Source organism: Mustela lutreola, chromosome 4 (assembly GCF_030435805.1).
Source record: "Mustela lutreola isolate mMusLut2 chromosome 4, mMusLut2.pri, whole genome shotgun sequence".
Lineage (NCBI taxonomy): Eukaryota > Metazoa > Chordata > Mammalia > Carnivora > Mustelidae > Mustela > Mustela lutreola.
The window spans coordinates 157,455,027-157,471,681 of NC_081293.1; the positions used below are offsets into that span (position 1 = coordinate 157,455,027).

Here is a 16,655-nt window from a genome sequence, read left to right on the forward strand (position 1 = left end):
TCTTACTAAATTACCCATTTTAAAAAAAAAAAAAAGATAAGACAAGGCAAGAGCATAGCAAAGTCAAAATCCACTGACAACATCTACAAGAAAGCAAGTGACAAGGTACCCATCTGGAAAGCCATGTACAGGGAATGTATCTCAGAATCAATTGCCTGAGACATGGAAGAGAATATTTCACCCCTGCTTCCCATCTCCCAGAGTTGCCCCAGAATATCTGAATGCCTTGTTAATACCACAGTGCTTCTAGGTTTGCACACATGCTAGAACGCTGAGCAGGCTCCTGTCCATGCTCCACACAGCAGTGGCAGAGAAGCCCACGGCAAAAAGCAAGAAGTACGGCAGTAACCGAGCTGAGGGCTATCAACAAGTGATCAGAGAAAAACAGTGGGTGAAACAGAGTCAAGGACACATCCTATGCAAACTCCAAAGACTGACAATAAAAAAAGTACATTTTCATTTCAAGTACATATGTAACATTCAGGAAAATTGGCCAGAGCTGAGGCTACAAAGAAAACCTCAATAAATTCCCAAAGATGGATATGGTACAAAAATCATTCTTTGACTCCTGTGAAATAAAACTAGAAATCAATTTCAAATAATAGTAGTTTTAAGAGATATAAACACACACATGCAAACATATGCACCATTAACTCCTAATCCAAGGAAATACAAAACAAAATTGTGGAAGTTCTTAAAAATAACAAAAATGAAAACATTACACATCAGAAGCTCTGATGCATAGTTAAAGCACTAGTGAGAGGGAAAATCACATATATGTGTGTTATGTAAATAAATAAGCATACATATGCAAGAACATATACACATAAAAGTACAATGTGTATATATAAATTAACTATCAATTCTAAGAACTAGAAGGAAAAAAATAGTAAACCAAAATAAAGCCAAAAGAAGGAACTAATAAGACAAAAACAAACCTTAATGAGTCAATAAAAAGGAAAATACAAAATTATCAGATAAATACAAAGCTGTTTCTCTGAATGAAATAAATGAAAGAGACAAAACATTAGCCAGCTAATCAAGAAAAAGCAAGGCAAGGAGGGAAAATGACAAAGGAGAAGTAACATCAATCAGGGACTTTGAACAAATCCTAAGGAATGACTGCAGAGGATGACCATTTGTCCCACCTTGTAGTCCCAGCATTGCTTCCAGTGATCACACACGTTAGCTCTCAATTGGAAAATGATTTTTATGGTCACCCCAGTTTCACACAGCTCTCTGTATAAATTTGGAACCCCAAATTGAAACAAATAATTTTGTAAGTGATGTAGCAGCAAAATTAACCATGCAGAGATAGAAAGCATAAATAAGATAATTCCCATGGGAGACAAAGAGAAAATATTTCTATGGACGCTTCCTGAAAGAAGTACCAAAACCAGAAAGTTTCACAAGGAAATTCTACCAAACTTTTTAAAGATGAAATAATAGTAATGTTATTTAAATTCTTCCAGAACATAAAGAGAGAAAACTTCCAAACTCAGCTGTGAAGGAAGCAAATTGACACAAAAACTTGAAAAAGATTATAGCCAAAAAAAATTAAACCATTCTCACTTATGAATATCAATGCAAACATCTTAAATGATTAGCCAATAGAATCCAGTGGCACAATAAAAAAATTATATAGTCTATGTGGTCGCCCCTCCCAGAAATGGAAAACTTGTTAAATATTAGAAAGTCTTTTTTTTTAGATTTTTTATTTCTTTTCAGTGTAACAGTATTCATTGTTTTTGCACCACACCCAGTGCCCATGCAATCTGTATCCTCTCTAATACTCACCACCTGATTCCCCCAACCTCCCACCGCCCCCCCCCGCCCCTTCAAAATCCTCAGGTTGTTTTTCAGAGTCCATAGTCTCTCATGGTTCACCTCCCCTTCCAATCTTCTTCAACTTCCTTCTCTTCTTCATCTCCCCTTGTCCTCCAAGCTATTTGTTATGCTCCACAAATAAATGAAACCATATGATAATTAACTCTCTCTGCTTGACTTATTTCACTCAACATAATCTCTTCCAGTCCCGTCCATGTTGCTACAAAAGTTGGGTATTCATCCTTTCTGATGGAGGCATAATACTCCATGGTGTATATGGACCACATCTTCCTCATCCATTCGTCCGTTGAAGGGCATCTTGGTTCTTTCCACGGTTTGGCAACCGTGGCCATTGCTGCTATAAACATTGGGGTACAGATGGCCCTTCTTTTCATGACATCTGTATCTTTGGGGTAAATACCCAGTAGTGCAATGGCAGGTTCATGGGGTAGCTCTATTTTTAATTTCTTGAGGAATCTCCACACTGTTTTCTAATGTGGCTGCACCAACTTGCATTCCCACCAACAGTGTAAGAGGGTTCCCCTTTTTCCACATGCTCTCCAACACACATTGTTTCCTGACTTGCTAATTTTGGCCATTCTGTGGTGTAAGTAGTATCTCAATGTGGTTTTAGTTTGAATCTCCCTGATGGCCAGTGATGATGAACATCTTTTCATGTGTCTGATAGCCATTTGTATGTCTTCATTGGAGAAGTATCTGTTCATATCTTCTGCCCATTTTTTTTATATGAATGTCTGATTTGTGTGTGTTGAGTTTGAGGAGTTCTTTATAGATCCTGGATATCAACCCTTTGTCTGTACTGTCATTGGCAAATATCTTCTCCCATTCCGTGGGTTGCCTCTTTATTTTGTTGACTGTTTCCTTTGCTGTGCAGAAGCTTTTGATCTTGATGAAGTCCCAAAAGTTCATTTTCGCTTTTGTTTCCTTTGCCTTTGGAGACATATCTTGAAAGAAGTTGCTGTGGCTGATATTGAAGAGATTACTACCTATGTTCTCCTCTAGGCTACTACCTATGTTCTCCTCTAGGATTCTGGTGGATTCCTGTCTCACGTTGAGGTCTTTTAGCCATTTGGGGTTTATCTTTGTATACAGTATAAGAGAATGGTCGAGTTTCATTCTTCTACATATATCTGTCCAGTTTTCCCAGCACCATTTATTGAAGAGACTGTCTTTTATCCACTGTATATTTTTTCCTGTTTTGTCAAAGATTATTTGCCCATAGAGTTGAGGGTCCATACCTGGGCTCTCTAATCTGTTCCATTGGTCTATGTGTCTGTAGAAAGTCTTTTAAAATAATTCAGCACACCAATAATGTTAAGGAGGAAAATTATATTTTTATCTTCATAGATGCAGAAAAAGTAATTATGAAACTTGGAATTCATTCATTAAAAAAAAAAAAAACACTCAATAATACATGAATTAGAGGACCAAGATGGCAGAGGAGCAGGAGACCTAAATATCATCAGGCTCCAGGAGTTCAGTTAGATATTTATCAAACCATCCTGGACACCTACAAACTCAACAGGAGATTGAAGAGAAGTACAACAATTCTAGGAACAGAAAAGCGACCACGTTCTGGAAGGTAGGATGTGTGGAGAAGTGAATCCGAAGCAATATATGGGAAGATAGATTGGCGGGGGGCATCTTGCAGCAAGTGGTAGAGCAGTGGAGCAAAATCAGAACTTTTAGAAGTCAGGTCCACTGAGGGACATCACTCCAGAAGCTAAGCAGGGGGTGGAGCCCTCACAGGGACAGTGTGATCTCAGGACCCACAGGGTCACAAAAACCTGGAGGTGCCTGAGTGCAGCAAAGCCTCCAAGTATCAGAGCAGGGAATCTGGCTACAGAGACAGAGCTGAGGAGTGCACTTTTAGCTCAGGGTTACCTTAAACCATGATCTGAGGCCCAGTCAGGCCTCTGCTCTTAGAGCAGGGACTCCACAAGTAGCATATCTGGGGAGACTCACCTTCCTCTTCCAGGAGGAGTGGCATGGAAGCACATTGCAGGAATTGGCTGGGTTTAGAGACTCCAAACAGGGCTGTGCACCAGACATAGAAATGCTTGGTCATGGGCCAGGTGAGTATGGAGTGTGGCCAGAGACCAGGAAATGGGAGGGATTGACTGCTTTTCTCTGAGGGTACACTGAGGAGTGGGGCACTGAGCTCTTGGCTCCTATGGCCAGAGATTAGGAGGCTGCCATCTTCATTCCTGTCCTCCAAAGCTGTACGGAAAGCATTCAGGGAACAAAATCTACCAAGAGAAAAACGGAGTGGATTACATAGCCTGGACACTGGCAAGGGTGGTCCAATTCCGCCACACATAAAGACATTTGAGAATCACTGCAACAGGCCCCTCTCCCAGAAGATCAGCAAGAACATCCAGCCAAGACCAAGTTCATTGACCAATGAGAACTGTGGAACTACAAAGCTAGAGGAATACAGCACATAGAATTCATGGCTTTTTCCCCCATGATTCCTTAGTCTTTCAAAGTTAAATTTTTTTAATTTTATTTTTTTATTATTCTATTTTTTAAATTTTCCTCTTTTCTCTTTTAACGTTTTTTAACTATTTTATTTTACCAATACCTTTTGAAAAATCTTTTTAAATTTTCATTATTATAGTAATATTCTACCCCTTCATTGTATTTAGACTTATTTCTTATATACATATAGGTCTTTCTTTCTTTAAAATTTTTGGATACAGTTTCTTCTAACAAATCAAAATATACCCTAAATCTAGCTCATGATTTTGTTCTAGTTTCCAGCCTGTTCACATTCTCCCCCCATTTTTTTAAATTCAACCTACTTCTTATCTTATCAATTTCTTTTTTAGAATCTTTTTAAATTTTTATCTTTACATTAATATTCCATTCCTTCATCATGTTTACTCTTACTTTTTGTGTGTGTATATATATATATATATATATATATATATGTTTTTCTTTCTTTAACAATTAGGAGGCAGTTTCTTTTAACAGACCAAAATACACCCAAAATCAAGTGTGTGGCTCTGTTCTATTCACCAGTCATATATTTTTTTTCTTTTCTTTCTTTTTTTTTTTTTTTTTAACCTCATTTATTCTCCCCCTGGTTTGGGCCCTCCTCCAATTTGTTAGTGTATATTTTTCTGGGGTTGTTGCTACCCTTTTAGTATTTTGTTGTCTCATTCATCTATTCTTATCTGGATAAAATGACAAGGCAGAAAAACTCACCACCAAAAACAACAACAACAACACCAAGAGACGGTACTGATGGCTAGAGACATAATCAATATGGACATTCGTACGATGTCAGAACTACAGTTTAGAATGATGATTACCAAGGTAGTATCTGGGTATGAAAAAAGCATGGATGATACTAGAGAATCCCTTTCTGGAGAAATAAAATGCCTTCCTGGAGATATAAAAGAACTAAAATCTAACCAAGTTGAAATCAAAAAAGCTATTAATGAGGTGCAATGAAAAATTGATTCTCTTACTGCTAGGATAAATGAAACAAAAGAGAGAATTAGTGATATAGAAGACCAAATTATGGAGAATAAGGAAGTTGAGCAAAAGAGAGATAAACAAACACTGGGCCATGAAGGGAGAATTTGAGAGATAAGTGATACCATAAGACAAAACAATATTAGAATAATTGGAACCCCAGAAGAAGAAAAAAGAGGGGGCAGAATGTATATTGGAACAAATTGTAATAGTGAATTTCCCTAATTTGGTGAAGGGAACAAGGATCAAAATCCAGGAGACACAGAGAACTCCCCTCAAAGTCAGTAAAAATAGGTCAACACCCTATCATCTAATAGTAAAACTTATGAGTTCTAGTGACAAAGAGAAAACCCTGACAGCTCAGGAAAAGAGGTTTGTAACTTACAATGGTAGAAATATTAGATTGGCAGCAGACCTATCCACAGAGCCTGGCAGGCCAGAAAGGACTGGCAAGATATACTCAGAGCACTAAATGAGAAAAATTTAATGCAGCCAAGAATTACTAAAACCATCTAGGCTGTCACTGGAATAGAAGGAGAGATAAAGATCTTCCAAGACAAACAAAAACTAGAAGAATTTGAAAACACCAAACCAGCCCTACAGAAAATATTGAAAGGGGTGCTCTAAACAAAAAGAGAGCCTAAAAGTAACAGACCAGAAAGGAAGAGAGACAATATACAGTAACAGTCACCTTATAGGCAATGCAATGGCACTAAATTCATATCTTTCAATAGTTACCCTGAATGTAAATGGGCTGAATGTCCCAATCAAAAGACACAGGGTATTAGAAGGGATTAAAAAAAAAATCCATATGCTGTCTGCAAGACACTCATTTTAAACCAAGGACACCTCCAGACTTAAAGTGAGGGGTGAAAAACAATTTACAATGCTGATGGACATCAAAAGAAAACTGGAGCAGCAATCCTTATATCAGATAAATTAGATTTTAACCCAAAGACTATAATAAGAGATGAGAAAGAACACTGTATCAAACTTAGTCTGTCCAACAAGAAGATCTAACAATTTTAAATATCTATGCCCCTAACATGGGAGCAGCCAATTATATAAACCGATTAATAACAAAATCATAGAAACACATTGACAATAATACAATACTAGTAGGGGACTTTAACACTCCCCTCACTGAAAAGGGCAGCTCATCTCAGCAAAAGATCAACAAGATATGTTTAGAACATTCCATCCCGAAACAACAGAATACACATTCTTCTCTAGTGCACATGGAACATTCTCCAGAATAGATCACATCCTAGGTCACAAATCAGGTCTCAACCAGTACCAAAATACTGGGATCATTCCCTGCATATTTTCAGACCACAATGCTTTGAAACTAGAACTCAATCACAAGAGGAAAGTTGGAAAGAATTTGAATACATGGAGGCTAAAGAGCATCCTACTAAAGAATGAATAGGTCAACCAGGAAATTAAAGAAGAATTGAAAAAATTCATGGAAACAAATGATAATGAAAGCACAACTGTTGAAAATCTTTGGAACACAGCAAAGGCAGTCCTTAGAGGAAAGTATATAACAATACAAGACTTTCTCAAGAAACAAGAAAGAACTCAAGTACACAATCTAACCTTACACCTAAAGGAGCTGGCAAAGAACAGCAAAGAAAGCCTAAATCCAGCAGGAGAAGAGAAATAATAAAGATCAGAGCAGAAATCAATGAAAAAGAAAGCAAAAGAACAGTAGAACAAATCAATGAAACTAGGACCTTGTTCTTTGAAAGAATTAATAAGATTGATAAATCCCTGTCCAGACTCATCAAAAAGAAGAGAGAAAGGACCCAAATTAACAAAATCATGAGCAATAGAGGAGAGATCACAAACAACACCAAAGAAATATAAACAGTTATAAGAACATATTATGAACAACTATACACCAGCAAATTTGACAATCTGGAAGAAAGGGATGCATTCCTAGAGACATATAAACTACCAAAACTGAACCAGGAAGAAATAGAAAACCTGAGTAGGTCCATTACCAGTAAGGAGATTGAAGCAGTCATCAAAAACCTCCCAACTAACAAGAGCCCAGGGCCTGATGGCTGCCCAGGGGAATTCTACCAAACATTTAAAGAAGAATTAATACCTATTCTCCTGCAACTTTTCAAAAAATAGAAATGGAAGGAAAACTTACAAACTCATTTTATGAGATCAACATTACCTTGATCCCAAAACCAAAGACCCCATCAAAAGGGAGAATTACAGGCCAATATCCTTGATAAACACAGATGCAAAAATTCTCACCAAAATACTAGCCAATAGGATCCAACAGTACACTAAAAGGATTATTCACCACAACCAAGTGGGATTTATTCCTGGGCTTCAAGTTTGGTTCAACATCCACAAATCAATCAGTGTGACACAATACACTAATAAAAGAAAGAACAAGAACCATATGATACTCTCAATAGATACTGAAAAAGCATTTGACAGAGTACAGCATCCTTTCTTGATCACTCTTCAAAGTGTAGGCATAGAAGCTACATACCTCAATAGCATAAAAGCCATCTATGAAAAACCCACAGTGAATATCATTCTCAATGGGGAAAAACTGAGAGCTTTTCCCCTAAGGTGAGGAACATGGCAGGACTGTCCACTATCACCACTGCTATTCAACATAGTACTAGACGTCCAAGCCTCAGCAATCAGAAAACAAAAAGAAATAAAATGCATCCGAATTGGCAAAGAAGTCAAACTCTCACTCTTTGCAGATTATACGATACTTTATGTGGAAAACCCAAAAGAATCCACTCCTAATCTGCTAGAGCTTGTCCAAAACTGCTGGAACTCATATAGGAATTCAATAAGTGTCAGGATATAAAATCAATGCACAGAAACCAGTTGTATTTTTATATACCAACAGCAAGACAGAAGGAAGAGAAATTAAGGAGTTGATCCCATTTACAATTACCCCCAAAACCACAAGATACTTAGGAATAAACCTAACCAAAGAGGCAAAGAGTCTATACTCAGAAAACTATAAAGTACTCACGAAAGAAATTGAGGAAGACAGAAATGGAAAAATGTTCCATGCTCATGGATTAGAAGAACAAATATTGTGAAAATGTCTATGCTACCTAAAGCAATCTACATATTTAATGCAATCCCTATCAAAATACCATCAACTTTTTCCAAAGAAATAGTAATCCTAAGATTTATATGGAACCAGAAAAGACCTCAAATAGCCAGAGGAATATTGAAAGAAAACCAAAGTTGGCGACATCACAATTCCAGACTTCAAACTCTATTGCAAAGCTGTCATTATCAAGACAGTATGGTACTGGCACAAAAATAGATACACAGATCAATGGAACAGAATAGAGAGCCCAGAAATGGACCCTCAACTTCGTGGTCAACTAATCTTTGACAAAGCAGGAATAAATGTCCAATGGAAAAAGTCTCTTCAGCAATTGGTGTTGGGAAAATTGGACACCCACATGCAGAAGAATGAAACTGGACAATTTCCTTACACCACACACAAAAATAGACTCACAATGAATGAAAGACCTCAATGTGAGACAGGTATCCATCAAAATCCTTGAGCAGAACACGGGCAGCAACCTCCCTGGCCTCAGCTGCAGCAACTTCTTCCTAGAAACATCACCAAAGGCAAGGAAACAAAGGGCAAAAATGAACTATTGGGATTTCATCAAGATCAAAATCTTTTGCACAGCAAAGGAAATAGTAAACAAAACCAGAAGACAACCAGCAGAATGGGAGAAAATATTTGCAAATGACATATTAGATAAAGGGCTAGTATCCAAAATCTATAAAGAACTTATCAAACTCAACACCCAAAGAACAAATAATCCAATCAAGAAATGGGAAGAAGACATGAACAGACATTTCTGCAAAGAAGACATCCAAATGGCCAGAAGACACATAAAAAAAGTGCTCCACAACACAGCATCAAGGAGATACAAATCAAAACTACAGTGAGATACCACCTCACACCAGTCAGAATGGCTAAAATTAACAGGTCAGTAAATGACAGATGTTGGTGAGGATGCAGAGAAAGGTGAACCCTCCTACACTGTTGGTGGGAATGCAAGTTGTGCAGCCACTCTGGAAAACATTATGGAGGTTGCTCAAAAAGTTGAAAATAGAGCTACCCTATGACCCAGCAATCTCACTACTAGGTATTTACCCCAAAGATACAAATGTAGTGATCTGAAGAGGCACAAGCACCCAAATGTTTATAACACCAATGTCCACAATAACTACACTATGGAAGGAACCTAAATGTCCATCAACAGATGAATGGATAAAGGAGGTGTGGTATATATATGCAATGTAATACTATGCAGCCATCAAAAAAAAAAAACAAAATCTTGCCATTTGCAATGATGTGGATGGAACTAGAAGGTATTATGCTAACCAAAACAAGTCAATCACAGAAAGACAAATAGCATGTGATCTCTCTGATGTGAGGAATTTGAGAGGCAGGGTGGGGATCATGGGAGGTAGGGAGGGAAAAAAATGAAACAACGTGGGACCAGGGAGGGAGATAAACCGTAAGAGGCTCTAAATCTCACAAAACAAACTGAGGGTTGCTGGGAGTGGGTGGGTGGGAGGAGAGATAAGGTATCTAGGTTATGGACACTGGGGAGGGTATGTGTTATGGTAAGTGCTGTGAATTGTGTAAGACTGATGATTCACAGACCTGTACCCCTGAAACAAATAATACATTATATTTTAATTTTTTAAAAAAAGTCTTCTTACTAGCAGGCTAAATAAATAAATAAATAAATAAATAAAAGAATTAATGGATACTCCCTTAATAATTCAACACAGTAGCCAATGTAGTACCCCCACATTTCGGAAAATTTCTAGATTTTCTTTCCAATGTCAGGAGCAACAAAGCCTACTATCTCCTCAACTATTTAACACCATCTTCATATTTTATCAGCGAATTCTATTTGTAGGGGCTGCTTTTAGTTAACAGGCTTGAACAATGGCAGCCTGAATAAGGTAAAGGGGCCCATAGTGGCCACCAGGGTGAATGCAAATAGGCTTATTAGGGAACTCACCACAAAATATTGATAAGCCCTAGCTGACCGACGGACTACTTAACACCAAGCACAGGTATCAAAAAAAGGAAAATTCCATGTATTCCAATTCCTCCCTTCCCTCTTAACTACAGTCCCCCACCACTGCCTCCTGGCAGTTTTTGCTTTGCTGTCCACAACTCCCTTGTGGTAGAGTCAAATAAACTCCTATCTCCTTTGTTCTGCCTTGGGTGAATTCTTTTGCTGTCCACTGCCCTCCACCTGATCAGGTCATCCCACACTGTTGATAAAGAGAAAAAGAGGGGCTCCTGGGTGGCTCAGTGGTTAAGCATCTGCCATGGTCAGGTCATGATCCCAGGGTCCTGGGATTGAGCCCCACATCAGGCTCCTTGCTCAAGCAGGAAGCCTGCTTCTCCCTCTGCCACCACTCTCCCTTCTTGTGTTCCCTCTCTCACTGTGTCTATCTCTGTCAAATAAATAAATAAAATCTTTAAAAAAAGAGAGAAATAGAAAAAGAATTAGAAAATGCATGAATTGCAAAAAAAGAGAAAAATCTCTACTTACAGATGACATAATTATATATCTGAGAAACTCAAAGAATTGATAGGAAAACTGCAAAAAACACAAGAGAGTTTAATAAAATAGCAATTATAAAGTTAACATGTAAAAATCAATACCTTTCATAGGTACAAGAAAAAAACTAGCTAGAAGACATAATAAAAGAAAAATTCTCATCTACAATAGCAAAGTAAACTTACATATGCTAATGCATAAATTTAACAAGAAATATTCAAAAGCCATATGAGAATAAATGTAAGACAGTCCTAAAAGACAAAAATAAGAGTAGATTTGAACCTCATAAAGATATGATGTCAGTTCTCTCCGAAATTATTTATGTATTTTATTCCATTCCTGTGAAAATGCCACTTTTCTGGAGGTAGGCAAATTAAATAGAGTTCTTTGGAAAAAATAAACAAACAAGGATAGTCAGAAAACCCCTAAAATATAAAAACAATGAGAGAAGGGGAGAGTCTTACTAGGTATTATAATATATTATAAACTACATATATATGCATATACATAAAACTACATATACATGTATATGCATGTATATATATGTAGTTGTATATATGTGTATGTGTATATGTAAAGGTGATACCTCAAAGTACAAGGTGAAGAGTGAAAGGATACAAGAAATAAGTGGATAACTAGACAGTCATATGAAAAAAGATGAAATCAAATCCATTTTTTCTAGGATAACCCAATTTCTAAGTGAATCGGATGCTTATATGTAAAAAAACAAAACCATAAAAATATTTTTTTAACAATTAGAGAATTACTCTATGATCTGGAAGTGGAGAAATATTTCCTATGATATAAATTCCAGAAGCAATAAGGAAAATACTGACAAATTTGAATACATAACTTTTAAAAAAGTTTCTACATGGCAAAAAAGAAAGAAATTTAAGAATAAATGGCAAGCTTGAAAAATGTATTTGCAAATTCTGTAGATGAAGAGGAAATAATCCTAACATAAGAGCTACTGAGAAAAGTGTCATCAGAAGTATGAATGAATTGCTCACAGGATAGAAATACAAATATCTCTTAACTATATAAAAGAATATTCAACTTCTCTCAAATGAAAGAAATTAGGAATGTATTGAGATGCCATTTTAGCAAAAATCCATATATTTGACAGTAAGTCTGTTAATTGGTTATGAGAAAATGGACACTTCTTTTAACAGTACCAGTTTGACCATAAATGTGTAATATGAAGGGTTCCCCTTTCTCCACATCCTTGTCGACACCTGATGGTGGGAACACAAACTGGTGCAGCCACTCTGGAAAACAGTAAGAGGTTCCTCAAAAAGTTAAAAATAAAACTATGCTATTGACCCAGGAATTGCACTACTAGGTATTTACCCAAAGGATACAAAAATACTGATCTGAAGGGATCCATGCACCCTGATATTTATAGAAGCATTACCAACATTAGCCCGATTATGAAAAGAGCCCAAATGTTCATCCACTGATAAATGGATAAAGAAGATGTGGGGGATATCTATCTATATCTATATCTATATCTATATCTATACCTATACCTATATCTATAGATGGATATATAGTACACAATGAAATATTACTCAGCCATAAAGAAGAATGAAATCTTGCCATTTGCAATGTGGATGGAACTAGAGGGTATTGTGCTATGCAAAATAAATTGTCAGAGAAAGACAGATAACCATTACCATATGATTTCTCTCATGTGTGGAATCTAAGAAACAAAACAAATGAATAGAGTGGGGAAAGAGAGACAAACCAAGACATAGACTCTTAACTAAGAACAAACTGGAGGGGAGATGAACAGGATAGATTAATAGGTGATGGACATTAAGGAGGCCACTAGTGATGAGCACTGAGTACTGTATGTAAGTGATGAATCACTAATTTTGACACCTAAATCTAATATTACACTGTATGTTAACTAACTGGAATTTAAGTAAAAACTTGCAGGAAAAATCTGTAATGTAGACCACAGTGTCATATGTATTTTTCCTTTGATCCAATCATGTCACTTCTAGGAATCTTTTCCAAAATAAGATATAGAATATTTACATCACTCCCAGAATGTTTTCTATGCTCAATTAACAACCTTCCTACGATAAGCAACTTCTCATTTTTTCATCATAAATTAGATTTGTCTATTCTTAATATCATGTAAAATATAATCATATGCTATGTGAGTTGGATTCTTTGACCAACAAAGAGGTTCATTTATATTCACTTATATCCTACATAAAGAGGTTCATTTGAGGTTCATTTATATTGTTTGGTGTAATGGTTGTTTACTCCTTTTTACCATAGTGTAGCATTTAATGGTGTAAATATGCCATAATTTCTTTATCCATTTTCCTGTTTGTAGACATTGGGCTGTTTCTGTTTTGAGTCTTTGATGAGTGATGCGATTGAAAATTTATTGAAAAGTCTTTTCTCATTGAACTTCTTTGGCAGCCTTGTCAAAAGTCAATTAGTGATATAAGTGTGGATCTGTCTGATCAGTTTCATCAGTCAATTTATCTCTCTCTGCTATTTCTACGCCAGTGGTTCTCAACCAGAGTGACTTTTCTCCACCCCTGGAGGGACTGAGGGAGGGAGCCACTTGGTGATGTGAGGATAAATTTAGTCTGTGACAATTCAGAGAGGGGGTGGCTACTGACATCTAGTAGATAGAGGCTAGTGATCCTGTTTAACATCCTATAGCATATATGACAATGCCTTCGACAAAGAATTATCTGGCCCAAAATGTCAGTAGTGCCAAAGTTGAGAAACACCAGTCCACAGCAATCAAACACTGCCTTGATTATGGTAGCTTTACATTAAGTCTTAAAATCAAGTGGTGCCTGGGTGGCACACTCAGCTATGTGTCCAACTCTTGGTTTCAGCCTTGTGATCTCAGGGTCATGAGATCAAGCCCTGTGTCGGGCTCTGAGTTCAGTGCAGAGTTAAGACTCTCTTTCCCTCTGCCCCTCCCTGACAGCTCTCTCTCTCTCTCAAATAAATATATTAAGCTTTTAAAACAATAAAATAAAATCACAATAAAATCAAGTAGTCCTCCAACTTTGTTCTTTTTCAAGATTGTTTTGGTCTCTCAAATTTTAGGGCTTTGAATGGGAATTGCATTGAATCTTTATATAGACAGGGGAAAACAGGCTTCTTAGCAATACTGAGTCATCCAATCCATGAACATGCTTCTGGATGCTACACTGGTTGATAGTTTTCTTTTCTTGTAATGTCCTTGCTTAGTTTTTGTATGAAAATTATGCTGGCCCTATGAAATGTTTTGGGAAGTGTTCCCTTCCTTCTATTTTCTGAAAGATTTTATGTAAACTTGGTATTATTTCCATCTTTAATGTTGGTAAATTTGGTGGTGAAGCCATCTGGACTGGCAGGCTCGTGTGTGTGTGTGTGTGTGCGTGCGTGCTTGTGCACGTAAGATTTTAATTATGAATGAAATTTCCGTATAGACGAAGGGCTAGTCAGATTTTCTAGTTTTTTTTCCTCTTGTGTCCTCTAAGCATTGCTTTAATGACACTCTACATATATTGATATATTTTTATCATTCAGTACAAAATAGTTGTCTTTGATTTCTATTTCTAGACTAATGGACAATTTTGAGATTTGTGTCTTAATTGTCAAGTATTTGAGGGTTTTCCAAATATTTTGGGTTCTTTATTTCTAATTTCATTACACTGTGGCTAGAAAATATATTCTGTATTATTTCAATCCTTAGAAATTAAGTTTGTGTGTGTGTGTGTGTGTGTTTATGGTTCAATATATAGTCTATACTGGTAATATCCCATATGAACTTGAAAAGAATGCATTGTTGACTGGAATGTTTTAAAATCTCCATTAATTTAATTTGGTTCATAGTGTTATTCAAATCCTCTGAATTGTTATTGATTGTTTTTCTACTTGTACTATCAATTACTGAGAGAGGGTTAAATCTCTAACTATATTGTTAAAATCTCTAACTATACTTATGGATTTCTCTATTTTTCCTCTACTTTCATCAGTTATTGTTTCATTAAACCCTGTTACTAGATATCTACACACTTATGACTTATGTGTATTCTTAATTAATTGACCTTTTATCTCATGAAATGTCCCTCTTTATCTCTGATGATGCTTCTTGTCCTCAAGTCTACTTTGTCTGATATTAATATTCTAATCTGAACTTTCTTAAGCTTACTCTTTGTCTGATATATTTTCCCTAATATTTGCTTTTGTTTTATTTTTTCCTTTATATTTAAAGTCTGTGTCTTATAAACCATACACAGTTTGAACTTTCTTTTTTATACAGTTGGACAATCTCTGCCTTGTAGGTGTTCATTTCATTCACATTTATTCTAATTAAAATATTGTCCATTTTGATTCTATAATCTTAATATTTACTAAGTAGCCCCTCTGTTCTTTGTTCTGCTTTCTCTCAATTCCTGCCTTCTTTTGAATTAATTATTTCTTGGGATTCCATTTTCTCACTTCTCTCAATTTATTAGGCACACCAATTTGTTTTTTTAAGGTGTTGCTCTATGGTTTATAATATGCAACTTTAATGTATTACAATCTACTTTTAAATTATATTATGTCATTTTACATATAATGTAAGAACCTTACAACACTATTCTTCCTGTTACCTGTCCTTCAACCTTTGTTAGTGTGTAATCAGACACTTTACTTCTATATATATAATCTCAATAATAAATTGTTATTCTTTACATTTTCAGTATCCAATTGTCACTTTAAAAATTAAGAAACAACAGGACACCTGGGTGGCTCAGTTGGTTAAACAGCTGCCTTCGGCTCAGGTCATGATCCCAGAGTCCTGGGATCGAGTCCCACATCGGGCTCAGCAGGGAGCCTGCTTCTGCCTCTGCCTCTGCCTGCCATTCTGTCTGCCTGTGCTCGCTCGCTCTCTCTCTGACAAAATAAATAAAATCTTAAAAAATAAATAAATAAATAAATAAAATAAATTAAGAAATGAGAAAAATATAGGTGCCTGGGTGGCTCAGTCAGTTAAGCATCAGACTCTTGATTTCAGGTCAGTTCATGATCTCAGGGTTATAAGATCAAGCCTTACCTTGAGCTCCACGCTGGGTTTGGAGGCATGGAGTCAGCTTGAGATTTTCTCTGTCCTCTCCTTTTGCTCCTCCCCCTGCACTCAGGCTTTCTCTCTCTTTCTCTCTCTCAAAAAGAAAGAAAGAAAGAAAGAAAAAAGGAAAGAAAGAAAGAAACAAAGAAAGAAGCAAAGAAAGAAAGAAAGAAAGAAAGAAAGGGAAAAAATAGTGGTATTTTATGTTTATTTACATGTTTACTGTTTCCCTGTGTCATTTTTTTTTTTGCCTTTTTGCATGTGTCACATTTTTTTTATTATATGCCAGATATCATGGGTAAAAGAACGGTAGAGACTGAAGCAAATAATATTTATCCCAAGGAAATGGGCACCTGGGTAGCTCAGTTAGTTAAGCATCTACCTTTGGCTCAGGTCATATCCCCAGGTCTTGGGCTTCCTGCTGGGAGGGGAAACTGCTTCTCCCTGTCCATTTGCAGCTCCCCCTGCTTGTGCTCTCTTGCCCTTTTTCAAATAAATAAAAAAATAAAATCCTTAAAAAAATACATATTTGCCCCAAGGAAAAGACAAACATATTCTTCTGTCATGCCATAACATGGGGGTCTAAATAAATCTAATTTGAGGTTAAGCTGGTTTGGGGCTATGTCATAGCTTTCATT

The 16,655-nt window shown here is 36.5% G+C and overlaps 1 long non-coding RNA gene across 2 annotated transcripts in view; it reads right to left on the reverse strand.

Moving 5' to 3' along the window:
* LOC131829589 (uncharacterized) overlaps positions 1-16,655 on the reverse strand; it is a 92,179-nt gene that overhangs the window by 22,713 nt on the left and 52,811 nt on the right. The window contains exon 2 of one of the 2 annotated variants that reach the window (XR_009352923.1): positions 16,006-16,111. The exons of the other annotated variant lie outside the window; for it this stretch is intronic. This is a non-coding gene — a long non-coding RNA (uncharacterized LOC131829589). The remainder of the gene's footprint in view (positions 1-16,005; positions 16,112-16,655) is intronic. 2 annotated transcript variants of the gene reach the window in all.